This window comes from Muntiacus reevesi, chromosome 2 (genome assembly GCF_963930625.1).
Source record: "Muntiacus reevesi chromosome 2, mMunRee1.1, whole genome shotgun sequence".
Classification (NCBI taxonomy): Eukaryota; Metazoa; Chordata; class Mammalia; order Artiodactyla; family Cervidae; genus Muntiacus; species Muntiacus reevesi.
The window spans coordinates 98,984,228-99,004,048 of record NC_089250.1 but is presented as its reverse complement, the minus strand read 5'-3'; the positions used below and the strand labels follow the sequence as shown (position 1 = coordinate 99,004,048).

General features: G+C 36.9%; 1 protein-coding gene across 6 annotated transcripts in view; it reads left to right on the top strand.

The window, feature by feature from the left end:
• The window catches only part of JMJD1C (jumonji domain containing 1C), a 299,368-nt gene that overhangs the window by 194,931 nt on the left and 84,616 nt on the right, over positions 1–19,821 (top strand). For 2 of the 6 annotated variants that reach the window (XM_065922421.1, XM_065922420.1), the window contains exon 1: positions 18,666–19,233. The exons of the other annotated variants lie outside the window; for them this stretch is intronic. The gene's annotated coding sequence lies outside the window, so the exon portion shown is untranslated. Of the gene's footprint in view, positions 1–18,665; positions 19,234–19,821 lie in introns of those variants that run through there. 6 annotated transcript variants of the gene reach the window in all.

Genomic DNA, 19,821 nt, shown 5'->3' with positions numbered 1-19,821 from the left:
CTGATTCATAATAGGGAAGTTGTGCATGTATGGGAGTAGGAGCTGTATGGAAACTATTAATGTTTCACTTAGTTTTGCGGTGAACTAAAACAACTTTAAGAAATAAAGTCTATTTAAAAATAAGGGGAAAGATATGAGGTTGGCTAATATCTCAGGATAGGGTACAGTTGAAGTAAAAAGACCATGGTGCTCACTTCTGAGTCGTTCCAAGTTTCTTTGTCTATTTATGGCACACAACTTTCTCTGCTGATAACATAATTGTAAGAACCAGAGATGGAGAAGAGCCTAGGAAGCTAGTGGAGAGAAGGGACCAGGTAGAATCAATACTTGCTTAGTTGTGTAGAAGTACCGAAGCCTGGCCACAAGTATAATTCACCATAGACTTTCCGAGCAGTTGTTGTTCTTCAGTTCCATTCAGTTGCTCCGTCATGTTGACTCTTTGCAACCCCATGGACTGCAGCACACCAGGCTTTCCTGCCCGTCACCGACTCCCAGAGCTTACTCAAACTCATGGGGTTCCATAGAGTCTGTGTGCCGACCAACCATCTCATCCTCTGTCGTCTCCTTTTGCTCCTGCCTTCAATCTTTCCCAGCATTAGGGTCTTTTCCAATGAGTCAGTTCTTCATATCAGGTGGACAAAGTATTGGAGTTTCTGCTTCAGCATCAGTCTTTCCAATGAATATTCAGGACTGATTTCCTTTAGGATGGACTGGTTGGATCTCCTTGCTGTCCAAGGGACTCTCAATAGTCTTCTCCAACACCACAGCTCAAAAGCATCAATTCTTCAGCGCTCAGCTTTCTTTATAGTCCAGCTCTCATATTCATACATGACTACTGGAAAAACCATAGCTTTGACTAGATGGACCTTTGTTGGCAAAGTAAAGTCTACTTTTTAATCTGCTGTCTAGATTGATCATAGCTTTTCTTCCAAGGAGCAAGCGTCTTTTAATTTCATGGTTACAGTCACCATCTGCAGTGATTTTGGAGCCCCCCAAAAATAAAGTTTGTCATTGTCTTCCCATTTATTTGCCATGAAGTGATGGGACCAGATGCCATGATCTTAGTTTTTTGAATGCTGAGTTTTAAGCCAACTTTTTCACTCTGCTCTTTCACTTTTGTCAAGAGGCTCTTTAGTTCCTCTTCCCTTTCTGCCATAAAGGTGGTATCATCTGCGTATCTGAGGTTATTCATATTTCCTGGCAATCTTGATTCCAGCTTGTGCTTCATCCAGTCCAGCATTTCTCATGATGTACTCCACATATAAATTAAATAAGCAGGGTGACAGTATAACAGCCTTGATGTACTCCTTTCCCAATTTGAAACCAGTCTGTTGTTCCATGTCCAGTTCTAACTTGCTTCTTGACTTGCATACAGATTTCTCAGGAGGCGTGTCAGGTGGTCTGGTATTCCCATATCTTTTAAGAATTTTCCATAGTTGGTTGTGATCCACACAGTCAAAGGCCTTGGCATAGTCAGTAAAGCAGAAGTAGATTTTTTTTTGGAACTCTCTTGCTTTTTTGATGATCCAGTGGATGTTGGCAATTTGATCTCTGGTTACTCTGCCTTTTCTAAATCCAGCTTGAACATCCGGAAGTTCATGGTTCACATACTGTTGAAGACACACTTGGAGAATTTTGAACATTACTTTGCTAGCGTGTGAGATAAGTGCAATTGTGTGGTAGTTTGAGCATTCTTTGACTTTGCCTTCCTTTGGGATTGGAATGAAAACAGATCTTTTACAGTCCTGTGGCCACTGCTGAGTTTTCCACATTTGCTGGCATTTTGAGTGCAGACTTCCACAGCATCATCTTTCAGGATTTGAAATAGCTCAACTGGAATTCCATCACATCCACTAGCTCTGTTCATAATGATGCCTCCTAAGGCCCACTTGACTTCACATTCCAGGATGTCTGGCTCTAGGTAAGTGATGACACCATCATGGTTATCTGGGTCATGAAGATCTTTTTTGTATAGTTCTTCTGTGTATTCTTGCCACCTCTTCTTAATATCTTCTGCTTCTGTTACATCCATACCATTTCTGTCCTTTATTGAGCCCATCTTGGCATGAAATGTTCCCTTGGTATCTCTAATTTTCTTGAAGAGATCTCGTCTTTCCCATTCTGTTGTTCCTCTATTTCTTTGCGTTGATCACTGAGGAAGGCTTTCTTATCTCTCCTTGCTATTCTTTGGAACTCTGCATTCAAATGGATATATCTTTCCTTTTCTCCTTTGCTTTTTGTATCTTTTCCTTTCTCAGCTATTTGTATGGTCTCCTCTGACAACCATTTTGCTTTTTTGCATTTCTTTTTTGGGGGGATGGTCTTCATCTCTGCCTTCTGTGCAGTGTCAGGAACCTCTGTCCATAGTTCTTCAGGCACTCTATGAGATCTAATCCCTTGAATCTATTTGTCACTTCCACTGCATAATTGTAAGGTATTTGATTTAGGTCATACATGAATGGACTAGTGGTTTTCCCTACCTTCTTCAATTTAAGTCTGAATTTGGCAATAAGGATTTCATGATCTGAGCCACAGTCAGCTCCTGGTCTTGTTTTTGCCAACTGTTTAGAGCTTCTCCATCTTTGGCTGCAAAGACTGTAATCAATCAGATTTCAGTATTGAACATCTGAGATGTCCATGTGTAGAATCTTCTCTTGTGGTGGTGGTCTTTTTTTTTTATCTTTCACATTTTTGGCAGGAGACACATGAGATCGTGATAGTTACCACCAGTGAATACATGTGTAGAATCTTCTCTTGTGGTGGTGGTCTTTTTTTTTTATCTTTCACATTTTTGGCAGGAGACACATGAGATCGTGATAGTTACCACCAGTGAATACATGTGTAGAATCTTCTCTTGTGGTGGTGGTCTTTTTTTTTTATCTTTCACATTTTTGGCAGGAGACACATGGGATCGTGATAGTTACCACCAGTGAATGTGCATTTCACAGGTGACAGAGCTATAGATATGTGGTGAGATGATCTGCGCTCAGTGAATAATTAGATTCCTTGGTGTTGCCTTGTCTTCAGTCTCTCTCTATCCTCTTTATGTTCGCCCAGTGTCCAATATGCCACACACAATTATTGCATCCTATAGTAATTGTATCTTAGGAACTCATACATCCCATTTTTTCCTGTTGTCTAGAAGAGAATTAGATATTATACAGAAAAATACAACATACACACGTTTATAGCGATTTATTATGCCATATACATCCTACCCATAAATTAAATTCTTAAGTAACAATGATTTTAACAGGTGATACTCTTGATAAACACTGAAAACTCTTGCTCTTCTTTGATATTTAAAATTTTTAAACATCTTTCAGAATCAGAGCTCTTTCATATTCTGAAGTGTGTCCACAACCTTTCACATTGTAGTGACCTATATAAATGAATACCCTCTACATGGAGGAGTGCTTTGTTTCTGAGACATTACTACTTCATAAAGTAGCTCATCCTATTCTGCTTAGCTAAAATTGTTATAAAGCTTTTCCTCACATTGAACCAGCTAGACATAACTTCCATATATTGAACCTACTTTATTTTCTGGGAGCTGTTTCTTAAAGTCTTTTGGGTCAGGGACTCCTTTGAAAATCTGATAGATTGTATCAAGAACTCTTTTCCCAGGGGGGGAATTTTTCTCACATTCATACATTTTTAACAATTTCAAGGATTTAACCTTTGAAGGGTTAAAAAAAAAAAAAAAAAAAGACAGGTTTAGATCCTCAGCTATAGAACAAGATAATGTCACTTTTTTCTTGTATGTTAATGCATAATAAAGACCTTAGGCTAAACATTTCCAGCTCCTTTAACCAGTCCTAACATACCTTGATTTTAGACAGACCTTTTCTATCCATGTCACCTACTTTTATCTTTATTTTAATATCTATATCTTTCTGAATGGGATGACTTTGATCTTCATTTGAAATGATGTCAATCACTGGGATTGTAATTCATGTATTTAGAACTCTGTAATAGCAATTTTAGCATTCACGTCACAGTACATTCTTGCCTTATACAGAGTTTCTGTTTAGCTTCACCTTTGCATCATCCACAAATCTCTGAGACAGTGCTTAACTGTCTCATTGTTGATACTCCAGTGACTATTTGTGGAATGAATAAAACTTCTAATCCTTTTTTGCATCAAAAGCGGCCAGACAAGTTTTACTGCATAGTATAGTAATGTAGGCCTGTGAGAGGTGGGATGTGAGTTCGTGTTGCATCATACTTAAGTAGTAGCTTTTTGGAACCTAAACTGTGGATTTGACGTTTACTCTTGTTAAATTTCGTTGTACAAGAGCAGTTAGTTCCTTTATTATCTAGATAAGAGGTCAAGGAAAACGAACAAAAAATGGTAATTCTTACTTTCTGTATGTATGTGCGTAGTAGATGTGTAGCATGTTATAGGGGCTATACACACATGTTTGGTAACTGAATAATTAATGGTCATGCATTTATATTAATAATAACTAAAGCATGTAATTGAGAGCTTGATTCACTATTCGTAAATGGTTTTTTTTTTTTCTAATTGAAGTATGATTGATTTACAATGTTGTGTTAGTTTCTGCTGCACAGCAAAGTGATTTAGCCATACATATACAGTCTTTTCTATGTTCTTCTCCATTATGGTTCATCACAAGGCAGTGAGGATAGTATACAGTAGGATCTTGTTGTCCATTCATTTTGTTTACGCCACAGATCTTTTCTCTGTGTCTGTGAATCTGTTTTGTAGATAGGTTCATTTGTGTCGTATTTAGGTTCCACGTATAACTGTTATCATTCTAAAGAAGAGTACCTTAAATTGTAACTTCATGTGTATTTTCTAGATGTCGGGATAAAATACTTAACCTTAATGTGCCCCATCTCCCCCCATCCCCCAAATCGCTATAATTGATCAAACATGATAGAAGATTGTGAGGTAAATGGGGGCCATCACCTCTGTGGACTGAAAAAAATACATTTCATTTCACACCTCCTTGGGTCACAATCTTAAGCCAACTAATTCCTGGTTCATAGTTCATGTGACCTGGGAAATTATTTTGCTCCTTCTCAGGCAGTTTTAATCAGTTTGGAAATCTTTTTTGTTGAATGATTAACTGTACTTTTGGCTCTTTGTATTTGCCCTTGAACTTCCTCTGTTTCTCCTATTGAGTAGAAAGTAAGGAACAGCAATGATTAGATTACTCATATTTTTTAAGCATCAAGAAAAAGCCACTATTGTGGTTACATTGTTTACTGTTTGGGCTCTGTCCTTTCTTTTTGTTTAATCTAGGGATGTAGCGTTGCCACTTTCTGAGCATGCTTCTTTGACTGCTGTGGTATCTTTAAGAATCCAAGGCATCTTTAAACAGGTATCTCTGCATAATACAGAAGAGCTTATCCTCCACTAGCCCTCTGTCTCTCTCTTTAGTTGCTAAGTTGTGTTTGACTCTTGGGACCCCATGGACTGTAGCCTGCCAGGCTCCTCTGTGCATGGGTTTCTCCAGGCAAGAATACCGGAGTGGACTGCCATTTCCTTCTAGTTGATTTGAATTTGAGAACCTGGTGTGTGAAATTGATCTCTACATGATTCTCCTATCACCACACTGATAATGAACAGCTTTCCAATGTAAAGCTATTGACAAGCTATTTAAAGACCCTGTGCTTTCTGAGAGAGTAGAAGGTTGAGTTATTGAAGTGATAATGAGACTGGTCTGTCAAGAGACTTTCTAAGCCCTGAACTGGGGCAGTTTATCCTGAATATGATCACTCTAGGCTAGGTGTTTTCAACCGACATTCATGGATCCGTGAAGCAATGGTTCTCAAAGCTGACTGAACCTCAGATTTACCTCAGATAGCATTTTAAAACTGAGGATTCCTAGGCCTGTTCCGTGTTCTTTTATTTGAGGTATAGCCACAAGAAGAGACACAGGAGAGGAACATGAAAACAAAGTTTATTTTACTCAGGGGTCCTGGAGAGAGAGAGTCAGTGTGTGCCACAAGGGAGAAAGCTCAAGCAGCAGATGGGGTGCCAAAGGAGAGCACAGGGGCCTGTGGGCTAGTGTCCTTCTTGGGGGTGTGGGGGGAGGTCAGGTTGGATTACCCAAGTAGAAGAGCCAAGATTTCACTGGGGCCTTTGAATGTTACTAGGTCATGGTCAGAGGAAGGCAGGAAAGGGAAATTGTGGCAGAAGCCAACCTTATCATCCAGGTACGCCTGCTCACCTGGGCAGGGTGCTTAGTTTGTGGGTATGTTGAGGCAGTAGGGGAAAAGTTTTAAAAATGAAGTTTTTAAAATATTTACAATAAAGTGCCACATCCTCAGAGTTTTTAATTGAGTATATGATCAGGGTTAAAGCTTACAAATGTTTTTTCTTAGAAGAGTCTCAGATGATCTTGGACATCCCTGAAATTATGATGCAAAATTCTCTGTTGCCGTGTTTCTTTGGACCTATAGCTTTCATCAGAATCAGAGAGTACACTGACCCCAAAGAGGTTAAATTAAGAGCATTTCCTTGATTCAGTGGTCCTCAGACTTTAAGGTGCTCCAGAACTACCCAAGCACTTGTTAAAAACAGGTTGCTAGGCTCTTCTGCCAGGAATTCTGATCCTAGTAGTGGTGGAGCCTGAGAATTTTCATTTTAAACTAGTTCCTTGATATTGTTCATGTAGCTAGATGTTGGAGGGCTATCCTTTGAGAACCACTGTTTTAGGACTTGGCTAACACCACTCTGTGCCTTCAGCATTAAGCTCTGGAAGTAAAATATTCTTCAGGATTCTTCACCAATTAATATAGTAAGAAACTTAGTGAAGCATACTAAAGCTCAGTCTAGCTCACTATTATAAGAGAATGGTAAAGAAAGCTCCCTCCTTTCTGACACAGCAAGTGGCAGTGGAAAGTACGTAGGTGTTTTTAGTTGTTCAGTCACCCAGTTGTGTCCGACTATGCGACCCCATAGACTGCAGCTCACCATACCGCCCTGTCCCTCACCATCTCCCGGAGTTTGCCCAAGTTCATCTTCATTGCATAGGTGGTGCCATCCAACCATCTCAATCTCTGACGCCCTCTTCTCCTTCTGCCCTCGATTTTTCCCAGCATCAGAATTTTCCAATGAGTCGTCTGCTTGCATCGGATGACCAAAATACTGGAGCTTCAGCATCAGTCCTTCCAGTGAATATTCAGAGTTGATCTCCCTTAAGACTGACTGGTTTGATATCCTTGCTGTCCAAGGGACTTTCAGGAGTCTTCTCCAGCATCACAGTTCAAAGGAATCAATTCTTTGGCCTTCTGCCTTCTTTACGGTCCAGGTCTTAAAACTGTACATGACCACTTGGAAGACCATAGCCTTTACTATAGGGACCATTGTCTGCAGAATAATGTCTCTGCTTTTCAACTGCTGTCTAGGTTTCTCATCACTTTGCTGCCGAGAAGCAATCGTCTTCTGATTTCTTGGCTGCAGTCACTGTCCGCAGTGATTTTGGAGCCTTAATATTTAGTCTTTAAGCCAGCTCTTTCAGTCTCCTCCTTCATCCTCATCAGAAGCTCTTTAGTTCTTCTTTGCTTTCTGGTATCATCTGCATATCTGAGGTGGTGGTTGTTTCTCCCCCCATCTTGATTCTGGCTTGTAACTCATCCAGCCCCCTGGCATTTCTCAAGAGGTGCTCAGTGTGTAGGTTAAACAAACAGGGTGACAGCAGACAGCCCTATCATACTCCTTTCTCTATCTAGAACCAATCAGTTCTTCCATACAGGGTTCTAACTGTTGCTTCTTGACCCCCATATAGGTTTCTCAGGAGACAAATAAGGATGGTCTGGTATTCCCATCTCTTTTAAGAGATTTGCTTTATATCAGTCAATTCAGTTCAGTTGCTCAGTGGTGTTTGTGACATCGTGGACTGCGGCACACCAGGCTTTCCTTGTCCATCACCAACTCCCAGAGCTTACTCAAACTCACATCCACCGAGTCAGTGATGCCATCCAAACATATCATCCTCTGCCATCCCCCTCTCCTCCTGCTTTCAATTTTTCCCCAGCATCAGGGTCTTTTCCAGTGAGTCAGTTCTTCACATCAGATGGCCAAAGTATTGGGAGTTTCAGCTTCAGCATCAGTCCTTCGAGTGAATATTCAGGACTGATTTCCTTTAGGATTGACATATATATTGCTTTATATATTACAGTATAAAATAAGCTAGTTAATCCCCTCCCCCCTTTTGTCTCCCAACCAATAACCATTAGTTTTTTCTCCATAATGTGGGTCTGCTTTTTTAAAAAATTCTATTCACTCTGCTAAATTGCTTCAGTTGTGTCTGACTGTCTACCACATGGACTGCAGCCTGCCAGGCTCCTCTGTCCCTGGGATTCTCCAGGCAAGACTACTGGAGTGGCTTGCCATTTCCTTCTCCATTATATTCACTCGTTTGTTGTTATTTTAGCACTTGCTTCCTTATATAGTGTTTCTTACCATTAGAGTAGAAAAATTCACAGTTACATGACCATTTAAATGGTTTGATTTTTTTTTTTTAACTAAATAATGTAACTTTCTAAGTGTGCTCATGTTATCCAAGGCCAAGGTAGAATATAGTCAAAGTTAAAATATAAAATATAGTTTGATGTAAACGTGCTGGGAAATAGGGAAGATGATCCTAAGGATTCCTGAAATTAGGAAAACTTGTTCCACTTTAAAAAATTCTAAAAGCAGGTGGTAAGTAGTCAGTGCAGAGAAGCTATCCCTGAGGAGAAGCCAGTTCTTCAGGGAGTTTTGAAAGCGGTAAAACACCATTAAATCCATGGGACTCCCAAAGAAGTTTATTTGCCCAGACTGCTTACAGGCTGCTGAAACTTTGAAGGAAAGGAAGATCCTGTAAGGAATCTTTATTCTATGAAGAGTCTAATTGTGATAATTTTCTCTCTGTATAAACTTAAGCAAAAAGCTTCTGTGTATCACTAATGGGTCTTACCTTTTTCCCTTCCCACTTACCCTTGGGACTTTGGTTGCCTCATCCTCTTAGATGGAGATGTCCTCAATGGAATAGGAATTGACCTAAGTTAAGAAAACAGAGCTTTAAGAGGGGAGGACTCTGTTTAAAGGAGGTATAGCAAAATTACTTTATATATTAACCTGAAATTAAATAATGGGTATTCCTTTTCTCTGGGGGGTTTTTTGTTTTGTTTTTGTGGGGTTTTTTGCAATATAACTTTCAGTTGTCCTGTAATATATTAGAAGGGAAGGGAAGTTCATTTTGAATGACTCATAATTTGATAGTAATTCAAAGAAAATACTTAAATGCCAAAGTCTTTAAGTTCTCTGTTCTGTTGTATTCTTTTTACTTGGTATTGTAACTGGTATTTTCTTATTTCAGGGCTGTCAAAATGTTGGCATAAGTTATCAATACTTAATGAAATATGCTTGAAATTTTGATAACTTTGATATTACTGTATTTTGAATCTAACTACTGTTTAGCATATGTGATAGTTATCACCTAAAATGTATTAATTTTTAAAATAACCAAAATAGTTAACGTATTATACTTAATGGAGATTGTGAATTCCCCTTGTTAGTTGAAAAATTCAGCTTCCAGATTGTTGCTAATACCATCAGGGTTTTTAACAAACAAGGATATAATGGAGAAATAATTGTAGAGGACTTGTGCTGCACAAGTAACAGATGTTTGCCATACAGAAGTTATCAAAACCAAGTAGATATCATGTTAAAGTTTCCAAGAGTACAAGCAGTGAAATGATTAAGAAAAATCAGAAAAAATATTTTTAAATGTTTTCTTTAGCTTAACTTTGAATTTCTTCTGTGATTTTCTGGTTATTAACATTTTAACACATGTTTTGCATTTATGGTTGAGTTGACTTAATTTTGTAATATTTTTTATTCTCACAAAATTACATTTACTTTTTCATCATAAGAGATAAAAGGATCTGTGGACTACAGAAATTTCTGTGTCATGAAAGTCTCCCACATAGTTTTATTTCTACCAAGCAGAGCAAGTCTTGGTTAATTTAATCTGAAATGAGAGATGTTACTTGTTACTTTTCATTCTGCCACCTTACATCAATAAGGTGAACATGAACATTCAGCAGTACTCTTCTTATGCTTTTTTATGTGCAAAAGCAACAGTAGCAGTGTTTATGAAAAGTTTAGTTTAGTTTTATCTTCAGTTTGCTCTTAAACATTAAGCTGCTTAAAGAATACAGTATTAGAATCTTAGAACTGGAAAATGTCTGATATTTCATGAACAATCCTTTGCCAAAGCCAGAAATGGGATCCTTCAGTGACAAGCTTGTCAAGTTAGTTTTCATCCAGATTCTTGATTGCTTCTAGTTATTGGAAGCTCACTACTTCATAAGTAAGTCTGTGTTGGTTTGATAGTGTTTAATTATTAAAAATCTGTGCATTCTTTGTGTTGAGCTAGAATTGGCTTCCTGGAAATTTTGCTTATAAGCTTCTTTGTTTTCGAATTACCCAACCCTTTAAATAATTGTATTTAATTAGATATTGTTTGTTCATTCTTTCAAATGATTCTGATAATCCATGATTTTAACGTGTCGAACGTGTAATTGTTCCTCTTTTATGTCCCAAATTGAAAAAGATATTCCGACATAGCATAACCAATGTAAAGTCTAAGGGGACCAGTACCTGCCTTGGTCTGGGTGCTTTGTGTCAAAATTTGATTTACCCCCACTCTGTCCTTTCTTTTTAAAAAATACATAACTTTTATTGGCTTAGTGTCTTGAAATCCTCTAGGACTCTTTGACGTGAATTTCTAGCAATCTGCATCTCTCTTACATTCTACCTGTATAGTTGATTTTTTTAACAACTTAAAAATAGAACCTAATTTTTGACTATTAAATTTGGGAATAATCCTTATTCCAGTTTTCTTGATCATTTTAAAATCTAGGTCTTAATTGCATTTTTTGTAAGATTTATTTTGGAATAATTCTGTCATATATTAATTTGTAAATAAAGGTAGCCTTCAAGTGATAGTGTGTAAGATGAAAGATGAAGAGATTGTATGTTATATGTTAAAAGTAATACTATTATTCAGTACTCTTTAACTAGATGTAAATGTACCAAGAACCGTCATGTAGCCCATATTTCATTGATTTACCTATTGCAGAGTTTCTTCATAAAAGTAACCTTTGTTTTTACTAAAAGACAAATTACTCTCAGTGAATATACTTGGCTCTTAGTAATCAATGTGTGGATTTTTTTTTTTTTTCTATTCCATGGTTCTAATTGTCCATCTTGGAGTTTTGCTGAAGTTCATTTTCTAGCATGTATTTTTTTTTCTGAATAGCTCCGTTATTTACAAATATTAATAAATATAAATAGATTACTTATCTCTAGTATCTTGATAATGTTATTTTTTTCTCCAAAGATTGCCTGTAATGGCTCTGTGTTTGTATCTGTCAATTTAATATTCTAACATGTAATTTATTTGAACCCATATAAACTTGGAATTTTGGTTGTTTAACAAAAGAAGGATGATTTTCTTCTGATTTTTGTATTAGTGGAAAAGTGAAGAAGGCCTAAACACTGAGAAAAGGTGTAGTAAAAACTTAATGTTCATTTCCTTAAGTATTTATCAGGTAGATATTTTAAATGATGGCAATGTAATAGCATGAGAAGAGTGCTCAGTGGAAAGTTGCCTGGCAGTCCAGTGGTTAGGGGTCCCTGTGCTTTCACTGCAGGGCCCTGGTTCAGTTGTTGGTTGGGGAACTGTCATCCCAAAAGTTGTGTGGTGGACCAAAAAAGAAAGGGAAAAAGAGTACTAAGTGAAATGAGCAACTTATAAAGCATATGTTCCTAAAAAATTGGTAACAGATATACATACTTGTGAAAGAAAGGTCAAAAGGGCAAATGTTTCACTGACTGCGTTCATGCTTAGAACTGTGAGACCCTTTTCTACACTCATTTCTTTTGTTTTCCAATTATTCTCTAATCTCAACAAACTGGGGAAAATTCTGAAAGAGATGGGAATACCAGATCACCTGACCTGCCTCCTGAGAAAACTGTGCAGGTTAAGAAGCAACAGTTAGAACTGGACATGGAACAACAGACTGGTTCCAAATCTGGAAAGGAGTACGTCAAGGCTGTATATTGTCACCCTGCTTATTTAGCTTATATGCAGAGTACATCATGCCAAATGCCAGGTTGGATGAAGCACAAGCTGAAATCAAGATTGCCGGGAGAAATATCAATAACTTCAGATGTGCAGATGACACCACCCTTATGGCAGAAAGTGAGGAGGAACTGAAGAACCTTTTGATGAAAGTGAAAGAGGAAGTGAAAGAGGACAATGAAAAAGCTGGCTTAAAACTCAACATTCAGAAAACTAAGATGATGGCATCAGATCCCATCACTTCATGGCAAATAGATGGGGAAACAATGGAAACAGTGACAGACTTTATTTTCTTGGGCTCCAAAATCACTGCAGATGGTGGTTGCAGCCATGAAATTAAAAGATGCTTGCTCCTTGAAAGAAAAGCTATGATCAGTCTAAACAGCATATTAAAAAGCCGAGACATTACTTTGCTGACAAAGGTTCGTCTAGTCTAAGCTATGATTTTTTTAGTAGTTATGTGTGGATATGAGAGTTGGACTATAAAGAAAGCTGAGCACCAAAGAATTTGATGCTTTTGAACTGTGTTGTTGGAGATGACTTTTGAGAGTCCCTTGAACTGCAAGGAGATCCAACCAATCGATCCTAAAGGAGATCAACCCTGCATATTCATTGGAAGGACTGGTGCTGAAGCTGATGCTCCGATACTTTGGCCACATGATGTGAAGAACTGACTCATTGGAAAAGACCCTGATGCTGGGAAAGATTGAAGCCAGAAGGAGAAGGTGACGATAGAGGTTGAGATAGGTGGATGGCATCCCTGACTCGATGGACGTAAATTTCAGTAAGCTCCAGGAGTTGGTAATGGACAGGGATGACTGGGGTGTTGCAGTCAGTGGGGTCACAAAGAGTCGGACACAACTGAGCGACTGAACTGATCTGAAAATAATTATGTTATTTATACAGAAATCTATAATTTTTTCTAGAAACAGGATCCAATGTGTTTTTTATAGTTTAGTTTATTTTTAATACCTAGTTTACACTTTCTACATTTAAATATTTTTTTCTTGACAGAAATACTAGTGACAAAATAAGAATTAAACTGAAAAACTATTAATATCATTGTCTGAAATGCTGTTTTTCAGAAGTTATCTTTAAAAGTTCCTTTATGTTGAATTGTTTACCTAGTTCTTTTTGATAGGTGCTTGTTCTTTTTGATAGGTGAAATAAGTATCTTTGGTTTCCTCCATTTTACGTTCAGAGTTTAAAGCTTTATTCAGCAGATAGCAAGATACTTTGCTCTCTGCTACCTCATGTCAACAAGCATGAAGAAAACATGGTTCTTTCACACTATATTACATAGTAAAATTCATCCCTTCAGATATGAATTAAGAACTCTTGTTTCTAGTTGCATGGATTCTACTAGTATTTTGACAAAAGTCACTTAATCTCCCTGAATGTCCATTTCTTCATCTGTAAAAATGAGAACCTTAATCACTTCCATTTCTGTTTTAACAGCTGTTTTTCTTGTATTAAATTTCCTCGTTTTCATTTTATCCCCTCTGATTTGAAAATCCACCTTTATTTTACACTAAATTCCCATACTTACCTGAAACTATTTTGGGACTTTTTAACAATCCATTGATTATTATTTATGTGTGTTGTGTTCCAGTTTCCCCTTGTTGTATTAATTAAAGCATTAAAAATATGTTGTATCTTTTATGGCTAGTTTCATATCATTGATTTGTATTTATTTTTTTCTTTCTTTCTAGAACTTGTATGATTATATTTTCCGTAAATTTGATGTGTTTACTTTCAAAATGTTCTTGATATTTTTATCAGTCATACTAAAATTATGGAATAGTTTTTTTTAATTGACAGATTTAAAAGAAAAATATCAGATATTCAGAATATTATAATATGAGCAAGGGAACCAAAGAAAGTCATCAGATATCACTGTATTAATGAATTTTGAGGGAACTATTTCTGAAATTGTAGTGAGAATATTTATAGTGGTTTTGAAAGAAGCATGAAAATTTAGCATTTAATTCTAGTTATTTTTGGTTTTATGTGGTTACAGGGTATATCTGTGTCCTCCAATAGTAAAGCTGTAAAATACAGGTTAGAATAAGATGAAAATTCAGGCCTAAAAATCTATTGCTATAATTTTTAAATTTATTTTTGGCGGCACTTGATCTTCACTGCTTCACATGGGCTTTCCTTGGTTGTGGCAAGTGGCAGCTACTCTAATGGTGCTGCGCCGCACGCTTCTCATTGCGGGCGGCTTCTCCGGGTCTAAGGGGCTTGGGCTTCAGTGGTTGCAGTGCTCAGTAGGTGTGGGCCATGGGCTTAGTTGTCCCGTGGCTTGTGGAATCTTCCCAGACCGGGGATTGAGTCCATGTCACCATGGTCGATTCTTGACCATTTGACCCTCAGGGAAGTCCTGGAATTATTAATGGAAAGAAAAATTAGTTATCTTAATGGCATACACCCATGAAGCTATAGAGGAGGAAAAGGACAGTCAAACCTCCCTACTTGTGTGTTCTGCATATGAGGAGTCAATCAACCATGGATGAAAAATTTCAGAAGAAAAAATACCAAAAGATTCTCAAAAACAAAACTTGAATTTTCCTTGTGCCTATTAATTTTGGGAACTTTCCTGGTAGTTCAGACAGTAAAGAATCTGCCTGCAATATAGGAGACCCCACGTTCAATCCCTAGGTTGAGAAGATCCCCTGGAGAAAGGAATGGCAGCCCACTCCAGTATTTGCCTGGAGAACTCCTTGGACAGAGGAGGCTGGCAGGCTTACAGTCCATTTGGTCGCAGAGTTGGATATGACTGGGCCACTAAAGCTGTCAACTATTTACATAGTGTTTACATTATATTAGGTATTATAAGTAATCTAGAGATGACTTAAAGTATATGGGAGGGTTATATGCAAATACTATTCTGTTTCATGTAAGGAACTTGAGCCTTGAAAGATTCTGATATCCTCCTAGACCCTGAAACCTAATCCTTGTCATTACAGAGGAATGATTGTAAGTGAAACCTCATAATATTGGGAAGAAAAAAGATTGATCAGGGAGAGTCTTAGAGAGAAACCATAGAGAACGACAAACTGATGGTACTACTCCAGTTAGAGTATGTGCTCTATTAGTACTCAGAAGGACTAGAAGAAAAAGATAAAAGGACACTGGATTCAGCCATAATGCTTATTGAAACACAGAGACTGTTTGCATAGTGCTTTTGTGTTCTCAGCAGTGATTTTTCTTAGTCAACTATATGTCATAAAAATTATGATAAATATTTCCAAAGTTAAAAAATGAATACATTCTGTTGTTGCGTAACTTTCCTCTTATGACTGGGGCAGTTTACCCAGGATATAGTGAAGAAAGGAGGGAGCAGTGCAATAATTTAAGACAGCGCACACATATTGGTTGATTGAACATCCTGCATGCTTAGGGGAGAAAAGAGAGTTTAAAAATCAGTGTTAGGTCTGTATTATCTGGAAATCCTGGAACTTCATGGTCTGTTGAAGTGTACCATGCTACATCACCCTTGCAGTGCCTGGAATATCTACATAGATATATCAATGTGAAGATGTTAATCATTAGGGTAATACCATGATGCAAGAGTTACACATTTGATTATATGTTATCATAGATCAATAGGACTTATTGAAAAGTATTTTCCTCAATCTAATCAGCTTCAGATAAGGCCAAATCAAGTTCAAATCATTTTTAAATTACTATTGTTTCTGTTATTTTCCTATCCTTGTGTCTGATAAAGTACTTAAAACGCTAAAGCACTGAACCTTAGAGGTTTTTGGTGTTTTGTACAGTCTGTTTACTTGGAGAAATCCACTTGTTTGTTTAGATTTCCGTATTTGTAAAGATGAGGAGTTTCTTTCATGGTCCAAAATAAATGGAACCAAAATGTTAGTTTAACTCTTAATTATATGTATAAAAGTTCTACAATTATTGGAAGGAACAGATTTTCTTCAGATAGCCATACAGTATTGCCTTCCTTTTAGCCTCTGTTTACTTTCTCACCTCTGTTGATTTATTCAGCTTGTAACCTAGAAACCAGCTAAAAAGGAAGGAAGTCAGAGATGTGTATTTCTGGGCAGTAACTGGAGTAGTTTCCTCTTCCTCTAGCCTGGTTTAGCTGCCAGAAAAGACCTTTTACCCAGCCGGAAAAAAAAAAGAAAAAAAAATTTTAACTCTTCAACTTCCTTCCTTAATTCATTATACCTTCATTGAGGAAGGTATAAGGAGTAAGAAGAACCAGTTTAAAGGATTACAGTGCTACTCTCCTCAAATTTGTGCTTTTTGCCGTCTGAAAGGTGATATTTAATAGCATCCCATACAGTTTTAAGAACAAGAGAGAATTTAAGAAGACATGTTGTAAAAGCTAAGCAACTTACGCTTGCTTCTAAATGCTTTCTCCGTGTTGTTACTTCAATATTTTTATTTGTTAGAAATTTGTCAGTGTACCAGACCAAACATATATTTATATATTTATAAAAATATTTGTGTTAGTTGCTCAGCCGTGTCTGACTCCTTGCGACCCTATGGGCTGTAGCCTACTAGACTCCTCTGCCCATGAGATTTACGAAGCAAGGATGCTGTAGTTGTTTGCAGTTCCCTTTTCCAGGGGATCTTCCTGACCCAGGGATTGAACCCTGGTCTCTTGCATTACAGGCGGATTCTTAATCATCTGAGCCACCAACGAAGCCCTATAAAAATATTTATCAAGCCCAATTTAAACATTAAGAAGATACGTAAGGTTTTCAGCTAGTTGCACTTGTAACCTTTATTTGTTTCCATTAAAAGTCGACTGTCGCAAAGAGTCAGACAGGACTTAGCAACTAAACAACAAAAATGTAGTATTTATGGTAATGGAAAAATATCTAACTTTAATGTAACGTGATGCAGTATGAAATAAAAATGAGTGCTTTTTCAGTACTGACATTAATTATTTTAATTTTATAAAATTATTTAATTGTGTATCACTAGCAATATATAAATACTGTGGCAGTTGTTAGTTGAGTATAGTTCTTAAAGCTACTTGATTTTGTAGGGGACATAGTACTTGAGGAACAAACATGTTTTTAAGTTAATAATAAATCTGAATTTATGTGAGATTGTAAGATGCATCTTGTGAAATATTTAACTCATTCTCTAATATACAGTAAACTGTAGAAAAGTAGTATGACATGTATTTAAAATTTGATAGTTTATAATATAATGTAATAACCTGAATCAAGCATTTGCTGTTTGTTTCAGGCTCAGAATAAGGCTGCCATATTACTCCAGTTGGTTTTGTTTTTTTTTTTTTTTTTGGTAACTTACATTCCACTGAATTCTTTTAATTCCGTACATGTTTTATGATCACATCTTAAGTAATTATGAAATGAAATACTGGTATTCTATATGTGATTTAATATTCACTTGACTCATTATTAAAAAGTACATTTCATTTACATTTCATTTCTATCACTGTTCTAAAACTGAACTTTACTAATATTCTTAGAATAATCACTGTTCCTCTCTTTCATCTTTAAAATAAAAAAGGATTGAGATTTTCGTAAGTACAATGCATAATAGACTAAATTAAAAATATCTTTTTTTCTAGTAGTTAATTGAATGTTTTTTATGAAATGAAGCTGATACATCTGGAATAGATTTAAAGGGACAGGGCATTGGCTGGGAATGGAAGTTTTTCTCAACATGATTTGATAAATTGGTTGTTGGTATTAAAATCAGTGTAAATTTTTAGATTTATTGAAATTGCAATACCTAACATTGGGACAAATTTAAAATAAAAGGCCATTCACGCACATCATTAAAAATAGGTGAGTGTTTTCTTGTACTTGCAGATATCTGACATTCTTTCTTCATATTCAGCGTGTTTATTATACATACAGCACAGATCTCAGTTCAGACTAATCACGTCAGGTGCTGAATAGCCATCTGTAGCTATTAAAGGTTTTTATAGCTATGAACTATTTAAATTATTCTTACAAATAATAAAAGTGTTTCAGGAGTATTTTTTAATCTGCCAAAATAAATATTACCAGTTAGTTTTTCCTTTGAGTAGTGTTGGTGTGGTGTTGGTTATGTCATTTGATTTCACTTAGATTATTACCCCAGAAACATTTTAAACTGTTTTTCCCCCTGTGTTTTTAAAAATACCAGTATATTTCCAATGAGAAATGAGTGAACTATAAGTAAATTCTTTACTTGAAAACACACTTGAAAGTATTCTTAATAGGTTTAAAGTTACATTTTATTTTTGCCCACTTGAGAGAGATTTACATATTACTTGTTCTCTGCACTTTCTCACCTTGGTAAATCTGTAAGGCGAAAACTTTGTATTTGCATTTGCCTTGTGAAGGAGACAGTAAACTTGAGCTCTCAGTCTCGCCACTAGTCTGTCTTTGTCTGTTGTTAAAATTATGAGCCAGTCTCTATGGCGCAGCCAAATGAGTAATCACCAGTAATGTGACTCGTGCTGGAAGTGACTCCATCAGCACCTGTGACGGAGGATTAGTTACAGTTTACAGAGCACCGCCTCTTCCCTTCTCTCAGTCTGCCCTAAGCCAAGTAGTCGTTCTCATTTGGGTGTCTGCGCTGCTGGAAGCCACTGCAGTCTTTCCACACAGACAGAGTACAGTGGGAAAAGGCTCTCTCTAGCTGATGGATGGCCGTTCTCTCTATCTGGAGTATCTTACTGGTTATGTAAGCGACCTCGGGAGAAATTACCCTGACCCAGATCGGAGGGTGCGGTAGTGCTTCAGCTGCAGGATTTCTTGGTCGTTAACACCACAGCGCCGATGACAAAGAGCGAGTTGTAATCCTCAGCACTGGCAGCTCTGAGCCGGAGCAGACAGAAAACCGTCACTTGCTGGTCGGAGACTTGTTAGGGTACAGCCTCGGCTTCGTTCTGTCGTCTTGGCTTTTCTTACCATACAATGACGGCGCTGCCAGTGAGCTCAGAAATGCTTGGTTTGAGAGCCATTTGCCTGTGATTTTTGAAGACTTAAGAATTATTGAGGCTAGATTTAAAAAAAAATACTGCTCAAGAACAAAATGGAAATGTCAGCTATACTCCTTGACCTTTAAAGCCTTGTCGTGGATATCGGAGATTTAAAGATACTTTAAAATTCTCAAGAACAAAGTACGGTTTGTATTTTTCTGCTTCCTTTTTCTTTTGTCTTAATTTACATTTGGTTTTGCTTCTCGATTTTAGGAATTAAGGTCACTGTCTTTTTCAGATCCAGCTTTCGTGGTCTTAGTTTTTTAAAATTTTTAATGATTTCATTTGTTTAGAGAGTGATTTATTGTGTCGGTAGTAATTTCATAACACTGTATGATAAAAAAACAAGCTCAGTTGTTTAAAGTATTGTAGCAGAAATGTTTTGGACTAGGGTTTTAAGAATATAATGTTTTAAGGGAAGCAGGGCTATTTGTTTTGTGAGGGTTTTTTCTGTCTGGTGTAAGCTTGTCCCCACCCCCAACTTGTTTTCTAACAGTATCGTGTTTTTCAATAGACCTGCTTGGGTGGGAATTTGGACTTTGTTCTTTCGAGTCACTCCAATCTTTTTTTTTTTTTTTAAGACTAAACCTTGACTTCTAAAATGTATCTTAGATTGTTTTCTGCTTTAGTATTTCTTTAGTGAGATTTATATCAGATTTTTGTAGTTTATGAGCCTAATTTTTTTCACTTGGAAAAGGAATTGTTAAATGTTAACTGGAGATTGTTAGA